The sequence below is a fragment of the Pelmatolapia mariae genome, linkage group LG13 (assembly GCF_036321145.2).
Source record: "Pelmatolapia mariae isolate MD_Pm_ZW linkage group LG13, Pm_UMD_F_2, whole genome shotgun sequence".
Lineage (NCBI taxonomy): Eukaryota > Metazoa > Chordata > Actinopteri > Cichliformes > Cichlidae > Pelmatolapia > Pelmatolapia mariae.
Window position 1 is genome coordinate 28908920 of NC_086238.1, and position 18267 is coordinate 28927186.

An 18267-nucleotide genomic window follows, 5' to 3' on the forward strand; every position below is an offset into this window, starting at 1 on the left:
GAAGGTCATCCACACTGCTGTATGAAAAAATTAGATGAGGAGACAAAGCCACGTTTTGACATTCACAGTACCCACAAGCTGGTTTCACCGACATTTTTGTAGACGGCTCAGCGTCTAAAAATAGCCTAGGATGAAACTGTGTCGGCTATGCAGTAACTACAGCAAACAGAGTTTTAGAAGCGAAACCGCTAACATCCTCCCACTCTGCTCAGAGTGCAGAACTCACAGCAGTCATACGTGCATGTAAATTGCACGCAGGCCAAGACATAAATATATATACTGACAGTCAATATGTTTTTTTTAGCAGTACATCACTTTGCTGCACATCAGAAAGATAAATCAGAAATATCTAAAGGCAATAACTTTGCAGATCAAGCAGCTAAGTTAGCCGCACAGCAAACTGTAGACACATTAATGTCTGCGTCCTCTATGCAAATACCACTTGATGTACTTAAAGATGAACAAAAAGCCGCACCAACTACAGAACAGAAGAAATGGTTAAAGTGTGGAGCACAACTAGAAAATGATCTGATGACTTGTGAAGGAAAACCTTGCAAGTCCCTGCACAGAACGCAGATGCAATCTCAGTTGCAAAAAGTGAACCTTTAGACAAATCTGTCAGAGAAACAACTCTGGCAGAATGGATGGCAAAACTACTAGAAAATAAGGATATTGTTTTGAACAATAAACTGCCGTAAGACTCTTCTCCAGTCTCGTGCAGGTTGAAACCAGGCGAAAGGGGTGCTCCAGAGGAAAAATTGGAGTTTACCCCATTTGGAGGGCCAATACAAAGTGTTATTGACAACACCCACAGCCTGTAAAACTGCAGAGAGACCCTCCTGGATACATCAGAGCCAATGCAAAAAGGCTGAGGTCCCGGGAAGCCCCGACACCAAGGAGGAAGCGCCTACGCTTGGTTGTTTCGGGGGTGAGGGTGGTAAGTGCATTCTTGGGCCCCCGTCGGGTAAGCCCACACTCCAATCTCTATCCGATCAACTTTAGGCAGCCAGGTGTAGGTGTGAAGGGGAACCCTCCTGGTTACCTTGACTACAAAGCTCACCCTTACAGGACCCCAGCTGATGCCAACAGCAGCTGAGCCACGAGGCAGACAGAGAAGCTGGACGATCACAGAGAAAGACTGTTACGTCTGCTCGCACATGTCGAGCATATTAAACACAACCATTTATGGGAAACACCCTGGAACATGTGCACTAATTCTGATCTCCGATCACACCTTCAGAATGACTTTTGTAAAGTGCACAACAACAACAACAACATCCTCATCCTCATCCAGGAAGAAACGCTCAACTTCAACAGCCAGACCACATGACTCAATCTGGGAAACCGACGTACCTGAAGAATTCAAAATCTGGACAACTGGACAAAAGGTACTCAACTCACTCTTCCTGTGGGCAGGAGTTGGAAAAACGTCCTCTCAGAAGTGAGATACTGGACTATAGATTCGGCTTGTTTCTCAAAGCATCCTGAAAGGTCAACGAGGGACAAAACCAAGAAATAGACGCTCTCAGAATTGCTGTAATGCAACATCGTGTAGCACTGCACATGATCCTGGCTGAGAAAGGAGGATTGTGCGTCTTATTCAACACCACATGCTGCACCTAAATACCAGATAATGTACATTCTTTAAACATGACTTCAGATGCTATAGAGACGGTTGATTGGCGTTGGAGTTTTCCTGGTTTAATTTTGTTTTCTTTATTTGAGTTATTCCTTGTTTAAAAGCTGTAATTTCACAGATGACAAGTTAATCATTCACAGCATACGCAGATGTACTGAAATCAATGAAGATCATGAAGACTTCTTTTCCTATTTGTTAGATGAAGATGAAGTGCAAATAATGATGTAGTAACTGAAAATGTGAAAGACAAGTAGTTACTTATTGATACATTTCATTGTTCTGATAAACAGCAGGGAATGTCAAAGGAAAATTGTTTTTATATAGTGTTATCAGTGTTATCAGCTACATGAAATATATATATATATATCACTAAGCAAACCATATGTCTACATGACTTTTCACCTAGTAACTTGTGTGATGAACCCATTCAGCAAATAACCGCTTCCTGTTTTCAGAAAACATTTAGATGTAGAGAAGTGAAACCTCAGCTCTTTTTACAAGAACACACAGATGTAGAAAAGGGAAAAACCCGCTGCTCTGAGTGACGTTGTTATCTTTGTAACACACACACACACACAGAACAATCTTGTATAAATAAAGAACGCAGACGGTGACAAAGCGCGAGTCCATGAGTGTCTCTTGTGCGAGCGCTCTGTGACCGTCCTCGCAAGTGAAAGAACTGCAGTGTTTGTGTTTTCTAACTCAGATGTCTTAGCTGAAGAACGGCAAGGTGATTTAAAGAAATCCCCTGTCAGTGTGATTGACTGCCACCTGCAAACGAAGCAGATAAGCAGAGGGCTTTTCACCGTGATCTTGGAGGGTGTTCATGAAGCGTACAAACAGTTCCTCACCATCTTCGACGGTGCTAAAAGCTGAATCCAGAAGTTTAAGATAGTCTGCAGGAGTGGCTTCTGGCCCAAGAGGGCGGATGACATCAGAAGCGGGAGCAAGGAGACTTTCAAGTATCTTACGAGTTTTTTCCAACTCAGACAAAGAAGCATCTTCCATCAACAAGTCAACATGAGAACGCCATGTTTCATAGTCAGCTTCGCTGTAAGGTCTGGGCATCTTGCCAGAGAAAGCTCTGAGTCTTAATGTAGAGTGAGCATGTGATGTCTTCTCAACACTCTTGACAACATGCTCAACTACTATTTTCTGAACCTCTGGTGGGTTGAGGTCAGTTGGGCTCAATATTTGAGGTGTCAAGTTTGGTCTCATGGGGCGTTGGAATGTGCCCTGAATGGGTTCAGGAGGGTGAGGCAGTTCAGTTAAGACTGAAGGTGAGGCTCCAAGTTGTGTGGATCCTACCACAGGGCAAGTCTGGTCAGCAGTATCATTTTCAGGGTTTATCTCAGCTGTCTCAGCAGCTTCGATGGTCTTCCCTATTGTGGATATGGCCTGCCGCAACACTTCTTCGAAATCCTTCCCGCTTAACTTGGCTAAACCCTTCAGGCTGCCACCCTACTCCTGTCCAACTTACCACGTTATCCCAGGAACACCATTGCCCTGCTGTATATACTCCCCCTGAACGATGGATCCCTGGACTGGAATAAGGGCTCCCTCTCCTGGTGCATATCATTGGGTGATTACAGACCCACACATCATATCCCCTCCAGCTGCTACTAGCCCCTTTACACTCAATGACCTCACACAAGTCAAACGTGAATGAGCTTGTGGACCCTTTAACGTAGTCCAGTTCTATGCCATTATATGTGCTGAGGCACTCATCCCCTTTACCTGACACCTCGCGCTTTGGTCTTCTCAACGGTCCCATTTCGGCAATTAATGTCTCAGGAAGTGCTGTGCTGGACTGGCCTCCGTGTTCGGACAAGTGGCCTTGGGTGCTCTGCAAAATATAGACAATAAAACACACAGCCATGATCAATATTATTGCATATAATAAACATGTGGTTGTAAGGAACATTTTAATAAGTTTTTTCTCATTACGTATCTCTGATTCGTGTGTTTGCATTGTGTTGTGTGTTCTTTTGCACTTTGGCTAGAAATTTCTCCCCTTTCTGGAGTTACTGATTTGTTACCACTCCTTTTCGCTGGCGCGGCGACTTTCTGCGATACCCCTCTTCTTTCTTCAGCCTCCCAGGTAGACTGCTGGTCGGCCCGTTGCACAGGTGAGAGGATTTATTATGCCTCTGTATTTCGTTGACACCTGTGTTGGGTGGAGACAAGTTTTCCTCCACCAAGCTCTCGTCTGCTAGTGCACACTGCGACCAGTGGAACCAGGTGTCGCCTTTTCCTTTCAGTTGAACTGCTGTAGCCATCCGGGCAGTCACCTCGTACGGACCGGTCCAGCGGGGCTCTTTCCACTTGCGTTTGATGACCTTCAGCCACACCGGTTTTGCCTCAGAGGTCGCCCTGTCCACAGTGTGTACTCCAGGCGTAACCTGTTTTGTGAAACTCGAAACAAGAGCTTTTAATTCATTCCAATATTCTACATGAGACCTGTTACTTTTGATACTCGGTTCCGCCGGGACCGCTGTCCAGGGTGCTCTGAACTGCCTTCCCGTCTGCAGCTCGTAGGGTGTGAAACCTGTGGATTGGTTAACAGAACATCTTATAGTCATTAGAGCAATTGGCAGGGCTGAAACCCAATTTAGCCCCGTCTGTGCACAAATTTTAGACAACTTGTTTTTCAAGTTTAAGTTCATTCTCTCTACTTTCCCTTGAGATTGAGGATGGTACACTGTCCCAAACCTGTGTTTTACTCCCAACATCCTCTCCACCTCCGCCAGGTCTTGGTTCTTAAAGTGGGTCCCATTGTCTGATCTAATGCGCTTGGGAAACCCGTGCCTGGGAATATAATGATTGATTAAGCACTTAATCACACTTTTAGCATCCTCCCTTTTAGTAGCCCATGCTTCTGGCCAGCTGGTCAGAGCATCTACACACACCAATGGCTGACACCGGCCCTCGGGGCCACCCCTGCCCACCCCTGACATACTGTATCAGTGTACACCCCTCAGGCAACTGACAACGTGACAGGGCCTCTTTGAGCACCTGATTGAAAATGCCAGGGGAGAGTGCAAAGCCTTGTGGCAGACGTGTGTATCTATACTGGCGACCTCTGTATGTGAATGAGAAAATGTCTCTGAGTGAGTCGTGTAAGGGGAGACAGAAGAATGCGTTAGCAAGGTCAATGCATGTGAACCACTTTTGGTCCCATGTAATGGCTGTTAGAGCTGTGTACGGGTTAGGTACGGGCACAGTGTCAGTACGTAATATGGCGTTAATGGCCCTGAGGTCATGCGCCATTCGGTACTTCCCTGTCCCATGTTTCTCCACCGGCAAAATTGGTGTGTTCCAAAAGGATTGCTAGGGCTCAAGCACTCCTACTTTCAGCAGCCCTTCAATCGTCTCAGCAATCCCTTCCTCTGCTTCAGGTTTGTGCTTATACTGTGGTCGTGAAATTGGTGTTTCTGACTTGAGCTGGAACAGAACAGGCGAACAATTGGCTAGGCCGACATCTGTGGGTCCAGTAGACCACAGAGTGTCAGCCAATTACGAAAGTTCCGCCACTGCGTCTGGGTGATCCGTTCTCTCCCTGCCATGTGTTCTCGATATTTGTTGATGTTCTAGTATCACTGCGTCGTTGGACAAAACAAGTGATACGGTACGTTTTACATTTTGGTGTATACCAGACATTTGGAATTTGGGTGCTTTGCCACCAAATGTTATCCAGCGCCCGCTTGACCATTGATCCCAGTTCCTTTGCCTGATGACCTTCCCGGTATACATCATCGTAGAAATCATCGTAGAAAAGAGTGACGTGGTAGGGATCGCGAGGCGGGGAATAAACCGCAAGGCTCATGATCCAGGGTTTCCATTATTGGTATTGTCTCAGAATGCCTTCTTTTACCAGGCGCCCCCAGTAAATGTCAGCTATGGGTTGTTCACAGTCTTGCATCAAGTACTGATTCTTTGAGTTTGTTTCCAGGCATGGGAGAGGCGTTCCTCCTGGCAGAGTCACAGTTAATCCATCAGAACACATGATAGTGGCTCCCAGTTTGATGAGTAAGTCTCTGCCCATCAGATTCACAGGCACTTGTGGGGAGACCACATATCGGTGCTTCAAAGTTTGTTTGCCCAGCTTGATCAGAGCTGGGTCTGTAAGTGGCAGAGTCATAAAGGTTAGGATCAAGATCTGGCCAGTAAGGCACGGGATCAGCTTTGGGCTTTACAATCATCATAGTTTTGTTGGCCTCTTTCCGCTCTTTTTTCTTAGAATTATGCTTCTCACAGGCTTCATTCAGCTGTAACTTCAACAGTTGCGCCTGTGCGTCTTCTAGTTGTTTGTTCGCCTCGTCCTGTTCCAACTGGAGCCGATGGACCACGTGTCTCTCCCACTGGGTAGAGTCTGCCACTGTAAAATCTGGGTTCTTTTCTAAATCGGTTGTTACTTTGTCCGGAAGCCCCTTCAGCACCGCTGCGTGAAACCACGCTCTGTGCTCTCCTTCCTGGCCTGGATGTATGCCAGTTTGTGACATCCATTGTTCCTTAAATTGCTTGCTTGCTTGCTTAGCTCTCTCCAGAAATTATCTGGGGGTGTATTTGGGGTCCCAGGAAATCTTTGGTATGGACCCTAAATTTGGTATCATATATTTCTCACGGACTGCGTCAGCTAGCTTGTCTTCCACCGTGTTATATGGCATGTCAATTGGGTAGGCTGTGGTGTTAGCAATTTCCTCTACGTCTGCTAATCCTCTGCCTAGCATACATCTTCCTGCTATCGCCCGGAAGTCTCCAGTGGCTAGCTCCTCCCCTTCTGTTAAGGTTCTTAACTTCCTCAACCAAGCTGCTCCTCCCTCTGTTATGGGTGGAAGCTGTTTAACCAGCGCTTCCAAGTCCCTTATTTTGTACGGGCGGTAAACTGGATCTTGCTTTGGGCCGATCATTAGGGGCATTTCAAACAATAGAGAGGCGAATATGGCATTGATATGTGACATCACAATAGAGAGGCGCTTATACCATTGATATGTGACATCACAACAGAGAGGCGAATCTGGCATTGACATTTGACATCACAACAGAGAGGCGAATATGGCATTGATATGTGACATCACAATAGAGAGGTGATTCTGGAAATGATATGTGACATCACAATAGAGAGGCGATTCTGGCATTGATATTTGACATTACAAAAGAGAGGCGAATCTGGCATTGATATTTGACAACACAATAGAAACGCGAACCTGGCATTGATATGTGACATCACAATAGAGAGGCGAATCTCCCATTGATATGTGACATCACAATAGAGAGGCAATTCTGGCATTGATATGTGACATCACAATAGAGAGGCGATTTTGGCATTGATATCTGACATCACAACAGAGGCGAATCTGGCATTGATATTTAACAACACAGTAGAGAGGCGAATCTGGCATTGATATTTGACATCACAATAGAGAGTCGAATCTGGCATTGATATGTGACATGACAATAGAGAGGCAAATCTGGTATTGATAATTGACATCACAGCAGAGACGTGAGTCTGGTATTGATCAGTGACATCACATCAGAGACACGAATCTGGCATTGATATGTGACATCACAATGGAGAGGCGAATCTGGCATTGATATGTGATTTCACAATGGAGAGGCGAATGTGGCATCGATATGTGACATCACAATAGAGAGGCGAATCTGGCATTGGTATGTGACATCACAATAGAGAGGCGAATTTGGCGTTGATATGTGACATCACAAAGGAGAGGCGAATCTGGCATTGATATGTGACATCACAATGGAGAGGCGAATTTGGCATTGATATGTGACTTCACAATGGAGAGGCGAATCTGGCATTGATATTTGACATCACAATAGAGAGGCGAATCTGGCATTGATATGTGACATCACAACAGAGAGGCGAATCACACATTGATATGTGACATCTGAAGAGATTTATTCTAAAGACACTTCTTCAGCTAAGAGTCTAAGAGTGAAGAGATACACACACTGCAAGTCTTTACTTGCAATGGCGGTCACAGAACGCTCACATCAGAGTGGGGGCCCTGTGATCAGCGCTCTGTTACCGCTCTGGTCTTTATTTATATACAAAAGTAATACAACAGTGAATACGTCTATTCATAGGCAGAGGAATGTTAGTGCGTAGGGAGTGAAGATAAGAGAGGTTCAGGTGTATGTGTGTGTGTTGTGAGATTCAGAAGGACGCGGCCCCTCTTCTTGTTAGGGAGCGCAGATAAAAGTGTTCAGCTCTCCTCTTCCTGCTTGTTCAGCTTTTATCGCTGTGAGAAAGAATTTATAAAACAGAAACAGGTCTTGTAGTGGACAACAGTCAAAGTCATCAAAAGGTTATCATACAGTATTCTATCATATGTAGACTTATATCATTAAAAGCTTATACTGACTGCTAAGTACAATTTTCTTTTGACAACATCACAATACAGAGGGGAATCACGCATTTATATTTGACATCACAACAGAGAGGCGAATCTGGCATTGATATTTGACATCACAGCAGAGAGGCGAATCACGCATTGATATGTGACATCACAACAGAGAGGCGAATCTGGCATTGATATTTGACAACACAACAGAGAGGCGAATCACGCATTGATATGTGACATAACAATAGAGAGGCGAATCTGGTATTGATATGTGACATCACAAAAGAGAGGCGAATCACGCATTGATATGTGACATCACAACAGAGAGGCGAATCTGGCATTGATATTTGACATCACAAAAGAGAGGCGAATCTGGAATTGATATTTGAAATCACAACAGAGAGGCGAATCTGGCATTGATATTTAACATAACAATGTGGATGTCAAATATCACTTCCAAATTTGCCTCTCTATTGTGATGTCACATATCAATTCCAGATTCCCCTCTCTGCTGTGATGTCAAATATAGATACCAGATTCACCTCACTATTGTGATTTCAAATATCAGTGCCAGATTCGACTCTCTATTATGATGTCAAATATCAATGCAAGATTCACATCTCTATTGTGATGTCTCATATCAATGCCAGATTCACGTCTCTGATTTGATGTCACATATCAATGCCAGATTCGCCTCTCTGTGGTGATGTCAAATATCAATGCCAGATTCGCCTCTCTATTGTGATGTCACATATCAATGCCAGTTTCTCGTCTCTATTGTGATGTCACATATCAATGCCAGATTCTCCTCTCTACTTTGATGTCAAATATCAATGCAAGATTCACATCTCTATTGTGATGTTACATATCAATGCCAGATTCGCCTTTCTATTGTGATGTCAAATATCAATGCCAGATTCGCCTCTCTATTGTTAAGTCAAATATCAATGCCAGATTCAACTCTCTCTTGTTAAGTCAAATATTAATGCGAGATTCACCTCTCTATTGTTAAGTCAAAAATCAATGCCAGATTCGACTCTCTATTGTTGAGTCAAATATCAATGCCAGATTCACCTCTCAATTGTTAAGTCAAAAATCAATGCCAGATTCGACTCTGTATTGTTAAGTCAAATATCAATGCGAGATTCGCCTCTCTATTGTGATGTCAAATATGAATGCAAGATTCGTCTCTCTATTGTGATGTCAAATATCAATGCCAGATTCAACTCACTGTTGTGATGTCAAATATCAATGCCAGATTCTCCTCTCCATTGTGATGTCAAATAGCAATGTCAGACTCGCCTCTCTGCTGTGATGTTAAACATCAATGCCAGATTCAACTCTCTATTGTTAAGTCAAATATCAATGCCAGATTCAACTCACTGTTGTGATGTCAAATATCAATGCCAGATTCACCTCTCTATTGTGAAGTCAAATATCAATATCAAATTCACCTCTATGTTGTTAAGTTAAATATCAATGCCAAAATCAACTCTCTATTGTAATGTCAAATATGTATACCAGATTCACCTCTATTGTGATGTCAAATATCAATGCCATATTCGCCTCTCTGTTGTGATGTCAAATATCAATGCCAGATTCGCCTCTCTGTTGTGATGTCAAATATCAATGCCAGATTAACCTCTCTGTTGTTAAGTCAAATATCAATGCCAGATACTCGTCTCTATTATGATGTCAAAAGATCAATGCCAGATTCGCCTCACTGCTGTGATGTCAAATATCAATGCCAGATTCGCCTCTCTGTTGTGATGTCAAATATCAAAGCGAGATTCGCCTCTCTCTTCTGATTTCAAATATCAATGCCACATTCACCTCTTTACTGTGATGTCACATATCAAAGCGAGATTCGCTTCTCTATTGTGATGTCAATTATCAATGCCAGATTATCCTCTCTATTATGATGTCAAATATCAATGCCAGATTCGCCTCACTGCTGTGATGTCAAATATCAATGCCAGATTGGCGTCTCTCATGTGATGTCAAATATCAATACCGGACTCGCCTCTCTGCTGTGATGTTAAACATCAATGCCAGATTCAACTCTCTATTGTTAAGTCAAATATCAATGCCAGATTCAATTCACTATTGTGATGTAAAATATCAATGCCATATTCGCCTCTCTGTTGTGATGTCAAATATCAATGCCAGATTCACCTCTCTATTGTGAAGTCAAATATCAATGTCAAATTCACCTCTATGTTGTTAAGTTAAATATCAATGCCAGAATCAACTCTCTATTGTAATGTCAGATATGTATACCAGATTCACCTTTCTATTGTGATTTCAAATATCAATGCCATATTCGCCTCTCTGTTGTGATGTCAAATATCAATGCCATATTCGTCTCTCTGTTGTGATGTCAAATATCAATGCCAGATTAACCTCTCTGTTGTTAAGTCAAATATCAATGCCAGATTCATCCCTCTATTGTTTTGTCAAAAATCAATGCCAGATTCTTCTCTCAGCTGTGATGTCATAAATCAATATCATACTCGCATCTCTGCTGTGATGTCAATTATCAATACCAGATTCGCCTTTCTATCGTGATGTCACATATCAATACGAGATTTGCCTGTTTGTTGTGATGTCACATATCAATGCCAGATACTCGTCTCTATTATGATGCCAAAAGATCAATGCCAGATTCGCCTCACTGCTGTGATGTCAAATATCAATGCCAGATTGGCGTCTCTCATGTGATGTCAAATATCAATACCGGACTCTCGTCTCTGCTGTGATGTCAAATATCAATGCCATATTCTCCTGTCTATTATGATGTCAAATATCAATGCCAGTTTTACCTCTCTATTGTCATGTCAAATATCAATGCCAGATTCGCCTCACTGCTGTGATGTCAAATAGGAATGCCAGATTCGCCTCACTGCTGTGATGTCAAATATCAATGCCAGATTCGCCTCTCTATTGTGATCTCAAATACCAATGCCAGATTCGCCTCACTGCTGTGATGTCAAAAATCAATGCCAGATTCGCGTTTCTAATGTGATGTCAAATATCAATGCCAGTTTTGCCTCTCTATTGTGATATCAAATATCAATGCCAGCTTCTCCTCACTATGATGGTGCCAAATATCAATGCCAGATTCGCCTCTCTATTGTTATGTCAAATATCAATACCAGATTCTCCTCTCAATTGAGATGTCAAATATCAATACCAGATTCGCCTCTCTGTTCTGATGTCAAATATCAATGTCAGATTAACTTCTCTATTGTTAAGTCAAATATCAATACCAGATTCACCTCTCTATTGTTAAGTCAAATATCAATGCCAGATTCGCCTCACTGCTGTGGTGTCAAATATCAATGCCAGATTCGCCTCTCTATTGTGATGTCAAATATCAATGCCAGATTCGCGTCTCTCATGTGATGTCAAATATCAATGCCAGATCCGCCTCTGTATTGTTATGTCAAATATCAATGCCAGATTCGCGTCTCTGATGTGATGTCAAATATCAATGCCAGATTCACGTCTCTGATGTGATGTCACATATCAATGCCAGATTCGCCTCACTGCTGTGATGACAAATATCAATGCCAGTTTCGCCTCTCTATTGTCAGGTCAAACATCAATGCCAGGTTCGCCTCACTGCTGTGATGTCAAATATCAATGCCAGATTCGCTTCACTGCTGTGATGTCAAATATCAATGCCAGATTCGCCTCTCTATTGTGATGTCAAATATCAATGCCAGATTTACCTCTTTACTGTGATGTCACATATCAAAGCGAGATTCGCTTCTCTATTGTGATGTCAAATATCAATGCCAGATTCTCCTCTCTATTTTGATGTCAAATATCAATGCCAGATTCGCCTCACTGCTGTGATGTCAAATATCAATGCCAGATTGGCGTCTCTCATGTGATGTCAAATATAAATACCGGACTCTCGTCTCTGCTGTGATGTCAAATATCAATGCCAGATTCTCCTCACTATGATGATGCCAAATCTCAATGCCAGATTCGCGTCTCTGATGTGATGTCAAATATCAATGCCAGATCCGCCTCTGTATTGTTATGTCAAATATCAATGCCAGATTCTCCTCTCTATTATGATGTCAAATATCAATCCCAGATTCGCCTCACTGCTGTGATGACAAATATCAATGCCAGTTTTGCCTCTCTATTGTCAGGTCAAATATCAATGCCAGATTCACCTCTCTATTGTGATCTCAAATATCAATGCCAGATTCGCCTCACTGCTGTGATGTCAAATATCAATGCCAGATTCACCTCTCTTTTGTAATGTCAAATATGTATACCAGATTCACCTCTCTATTATGATGTCAAATATCAATGCAATATTCGCCTCTCTGTTGTGATGTCAAATATCAATGCCAGATTCGCATCTCTATTGTTAAGTCAAATATCAATACCAGATTCACCTCTCTATTGTAATGTCAAATATGTATACCAGATTCACCTCTCTATTGTGATGTCAAATATCAATGCCATATTCGCCTCTCTGTTGTGATGTCAAATATCAATGCCAGATTCATCCCTCTATTGTGTTGTCAAAAATCAATGCCAGATTCTTCTCTCAGCTGTGATGTCATAAAACAATATCATACTCGCATCTCTGCTGTGATGTCACATATCAATACGAGATTTGCCTGTTTGTTGTGATGTCACATATAAATGCCAGATACTCGTCTCTATTATGATGCCAAAAGATCAATGCCAGATTCGCCTCACTGCTGTGATGTCAAAGATCAATGCCGGATTCGGCTCTCTGTTGTGATGTCACATATCAAAGCGAGATTCGCCTCTCTCTTCTGATTTCAAATATCAATGCCACATTCACCTCTTTACTGTGATGTCACATATCAAAGCGAGATTCGCTTCTCTATTGTGATGTCAAATATCAATGCCAGATTATCCTCTCTATTATGATGTCAAATATCAATGCCATATTCTCCTGTCTATTATGATGTCAAATATCAATGCCAGTTTTGCCTCTCTATTGTCATGTCAAATATCAATGCCAGATTCGCCTCACTGCTGTGATGTCAAACAGGGAATGCCAGATTCTCTTCTCTGCTGTGATGTCAAATATCAATGCCAGATTCACCTCTCTATTGTGATCTCAAATACCAATGCCAGATTCGACTCACTGCTGTGATGTGAAATATCATTGCCAGATTCTCCTCACTATGATGATGCCAAATATCAATGCCAGATTTGACTCTCTATTGTTATGTCACATATCAATGCCAGATTCACCTCTCTATTGTCATGTCAAATATCAATACCAGATTCTCCTCTCAATTGAGATGTCAAATATCAATACCAGATTCGCCTCTCTGTTCTGATGTCAAATATCAATGCCAGATTAACTTCTCTATTGTTAAGTCAAATATCAATGCCAGATTCGCCTCTCTCTTTTGATGTCACATATCAATGCCAGATTTGCCTCTCTATTGTGATATCAAATATCAAAGCAAGATTCGCCTGTCTATTGTGATGTCAAATTTCAATGCCAGATTCGCGTCTCTCATGTGATGTCAAATATCAATGCCAGATCCGCCTCTGTATTGTTATGTCACATGTCAATGCCATATTCGACTCTCTATTGTCATGTGACATATCAATGCCAAATTCACCTCTCCATTGTGAAGTAACATATCAATGCCAGATACGCCTCTCTGTTGTGATGTCACATATCAATACCAGACTCACGTCTTTGCTGTGATGTCAATTATCAATACCAGATTGGCATTTCTATTGTGATGTCACATATCAATGCCAGATTCTGCTTTCTGTTGTGATGTCAAATATCAATACCAGGTTCGCCTCTCTGTTGTGATGTCAAATATCAATGCCAGATTGCGTCTCTGATGTGATTTGAAAAATCAATGCGAGATTCATGTCTCTGCTGTGATGTCACATATTAATACCAGACTCACGTCCTTGCTGTGATGTCAATTATAAATACCAGATTGGCCTCTCTATTGTGATGTCAAATATCAATGCCAGATTCGCCTCTCCATTGTAATGTCACATATCAATGTGAGATTCGCCTCTCTGCTGTGATGTCACATATCAATACCAGACTCGCGTCTCTGCTGTGATGTCACATATCAATACCAGACTCGCGTCTCTGCTGTGATGTCACATATCAATGCCAGATTCGACTCTCTATTGTGATGTCAAATATCAATAACAGATTCGCCTCTCTATTATGATGTCACATATCAATGTCAGACGAACCTCTCTACTGTGATGTTAAATATCAATGCCAGATTCACCTCTCTATTGTGATGTCACATATCAATGCCGGACCTGCCTCTCTACATTCATGTTAAATATCACATATCAATGCCAGACTCGCGTCTCTGCTGTGATGTCACATATCAATGCCAGATTCGACTCTCTATTGTGATGTCAAATATCAATAACAGATTCGCCTCTCTATTGTGATGTCACATATCAATGCCAGATTCACCTCTCTATTGTGATGTCACATATCAATGGCGGACCTGCCTCTCTACATTCATGTTAAATATCACATATCAATACCAGACTCGCGTCTCTGCTGTGATGTCACATATCAATGCCAGATTCGACTCTCTATTGTGATGTCAAATATCAATGTGAGATTCGACTCTCTATTGTGAAGTCAAATATCAATAACAGATTCGCCTCTCTATTGTGATGTCACATAGCAATGCGAGATATGCCTCTCTTTTCTGATATCAAATACGAATGCGAGATTCGCCTCTCTATTGTAAAGTCAAATAACAATTCCTGATTCGAGTCTCTGCTGTTATGTCAAATATCAATAACAGATTCGCCTCTCTATTGTGATGTCACATAGCAATGCGAGATATGCCTCTCTTTTCTGATATCAAATACGAATGCGAGATTCGCCTCTCTATTGTAAAGTCAAATAACAATTCCTGATTCGACTCTCTATTGTGATGTCAAATATCAATGTGAGATTCGACTCTCTATTGAGATGTCACATATCAATACCAGACTCGCCTCTCTATTGTGATGTCAAATATCAATACCAGACTCGCGTCTCTGCTGTTATGTCAAATATCAATGCCAGTTTCGGGTCTCTGATGTGATGTCACATATCAATACCGTACTCGAGTCTCTACTGTAATGTCAAATATCAATGCCAGATTCACGTCTCTATTGTGATGTCACATATCAATGCCAGACCAGCCTCTTTACATTGAGGTTAAATATCAATGCCAGATTCACCTCTCTATTGTGATGTCACATATCAATGCCAGACCAGCCTCTTTACATTGATGTTAAATATCAATGCCAGATTCACCTCTCTATTGTGAGGTCAAATATCAATGTCAGACGAACCTCTCATCATTGATGTTAAATATCAATGCCAGATTCAACTCTCTATTGTGATGTCGCATATCAATGTCAGACGAACCTCTCTACTGTGATGTTAAATTTCAATGCCAGACGAACCTCTCTAATGTGATGTCACATATCAATGTCAGACGAACCTCTCTACTGTGATGTTAAATATCAATGCCAGACGAACCTCTCTACTGTGATGTCATATATCAATGCCAGACGAACCTGTCTACTGTGATGTCATATATCAATGTCAGACGAACCTCTCTAATGTGATGTCACATATCAATGTCAGACGAACCTATCTACTGTGATGTTAAATATCAATGCCAGATTCAACTCTCTATTGTGATGTCACATATCAATGTCAGACGAACCTCTCTACTGTGATGTTAAATATCAATGCCAGAATCACCTCTCTATTGTGATGCCACATATCAATGCCAGACCATCCTCTCTACATTGAGGTTAAATATCAATGTCAGATTCGCATTTCTGATGTGATGTCACATATTAATACCAAACCCGCGTCTCTGCTGTGATGTCAAATATCAATGACACATTTGACTCTCTTTTGTGAGGTCACTTATCAATGTCAGACGAACCTCTCTACTGTGATGTTAAATATCAATGCCAAATTCACCTCTCCATTTTGAAGTCACATATCAATGCCAGATTCGACTCTCTATTGTCATGTGACATATGAATGCCAGATTCGCCTCTCTATTGTGAAGTCTCATATCAATGCCAAATTCGTGTCTCTGATGTGATGTCACATATCAATACCAGACTCACATCCTTGCTGTGATGTCAATTATCAATACCAGATTCGCACTTCTATTGTGATGTCACATATCAATACCAGATTGGCCTCTCTATTTTGATGTCAAATATCAATGCCAGATTCGCCTCTCTATTGTGAAGTCACATAGCAATGCCAGATTCGCCTCTCCATTGTAATGTCAAATATCAATGTGAGATTTGCCTCTCTGCTGTGATGTCACACATCAATACCAGACTCGCGTCTCTGCAGTCATGTCACATATCAATACCAGATTCGCCTCTCTGCTGTGATGTCACATATCAATGCCAGATTCGACTCTCTATTGTGATGTCACATGTCAATGCCAGATTCGACTCTTTATTGTGATGTCACATATCAATGTCAGACGAACCTCTCTACTGTGATGTTAAATATCAATGCCAAATTCACCTCTCTATTGTGATGTCACATATCAGTGTCAGACGAACCTCTCATCATTGATGTTAAATATCAATGCCAGATTCACCTCTCTACATTGATGTTAAATATCAATGCCAGATTGACCTCTCTATTGTGATGTCACATATCAATGCCAGATTCACCTCTCTATTGTGATGTCATATATCAATGCCAGAAAAGCCTCTCTACATTGATGTTAAATATCAATGCCAGATTCACCTCTCTATTGTGATGTCACATATTAATGCCAAGCCAGCCTCTCTACTGTGATGTCAAATATAAATGCCAGATTCGCATCTCTGATGTGATGTCACATATCAATGTCAAACGAAAGTCTCTATTGTGATGTCACATATCAATGCCAGACGAACGTCTCTATTGTGATGTCACAAATCAATGCCAGACGAACGTCTCTATTGTGATGTCACATATCAATGTCAAACGAACATCTCTATTGTGATGTCACATATCTATGTCAAACGAACGTCTCTATTGTCATGTCACATATCAATGTCAGACCACTCTCTCTACATTGATGTTAAATATCAATGCCAGATTCACCTCTCTATTGTGATGTCACATATCAATGCCAGATTCACCTCTCTACTGTGATGTCACATATCAATGCCAGATTCACCTCTCTATTGTGATGTCACATATCAATGTCAAACGAACGTCTCTATTGTGATGTCACATATCAATGCCAGATTCACCTCACTATTGTGATGTCACATATCAATGCCAGACCAGCCTCTCTACATTGATGTTGAATATCGATGACAGATTCACCTCTCTATTGTGATGTCACATATCAATGTCAGACGAACCTCTCTACTGTGATGTTAAATATCAATGCCAGATTCACCTCTATATTGTGATGTCACATATCAATGCCGGACCAGCCTCTCTACATTGATGTTAAATATCAATGCCAGATTCACCTCTCTATTGTGATGTCACATATCAATGCCAGACCAGCCTCTCTCCATTGATGTTGAATATCGATGACAGATTCACCTCTCTATTGTGATGTCACATATCAATGTCAGACGAACCTCTCTACTGTGATGTTAAATATCGATGCCAGATTCACCTCTCTATTGGTATGTCACATATCAATGCCAGATTAACCTCTATATTGTGATGTCACATATCAATGTCAAACGAACGTCTCTATTGTGATGTCACAAATCAATGCCAGACGAACCTCTCTATTGTGATGTCACATATCAATGTCAGACCACTCTCTCTACATTGATGTTAAATATGAATGCCAGATTCACCTCTCTATTGTAATGTCACATATCAATGCCAGATTCACCTCTCTATTGTGATGTCACATATCGATGACAGATTCACCTCTCTATTGTGATGTCACATATCAATGTCAGACGAACCTCTCTACATTGAAGTTAAATATCAATGCAAAATTCACCTCTCTATTGTGATGTCACATATCAATGTCAAACGAAAGTCTCTATTGTGATGTCACATATTAATGCCAGACGCACCTCTCTATTGTGATGTCACATATCAATGTCAGACCAGTCTCTCTACATTGATGTTAAATATCAATGCCAGATTCACCTCTCTATTGTGATGTCACATATCAATGCCAGATTCACCTCTCTACTGTGATGTCACATATCAATGCCAGATTCACCTCTCTATTGTGATTG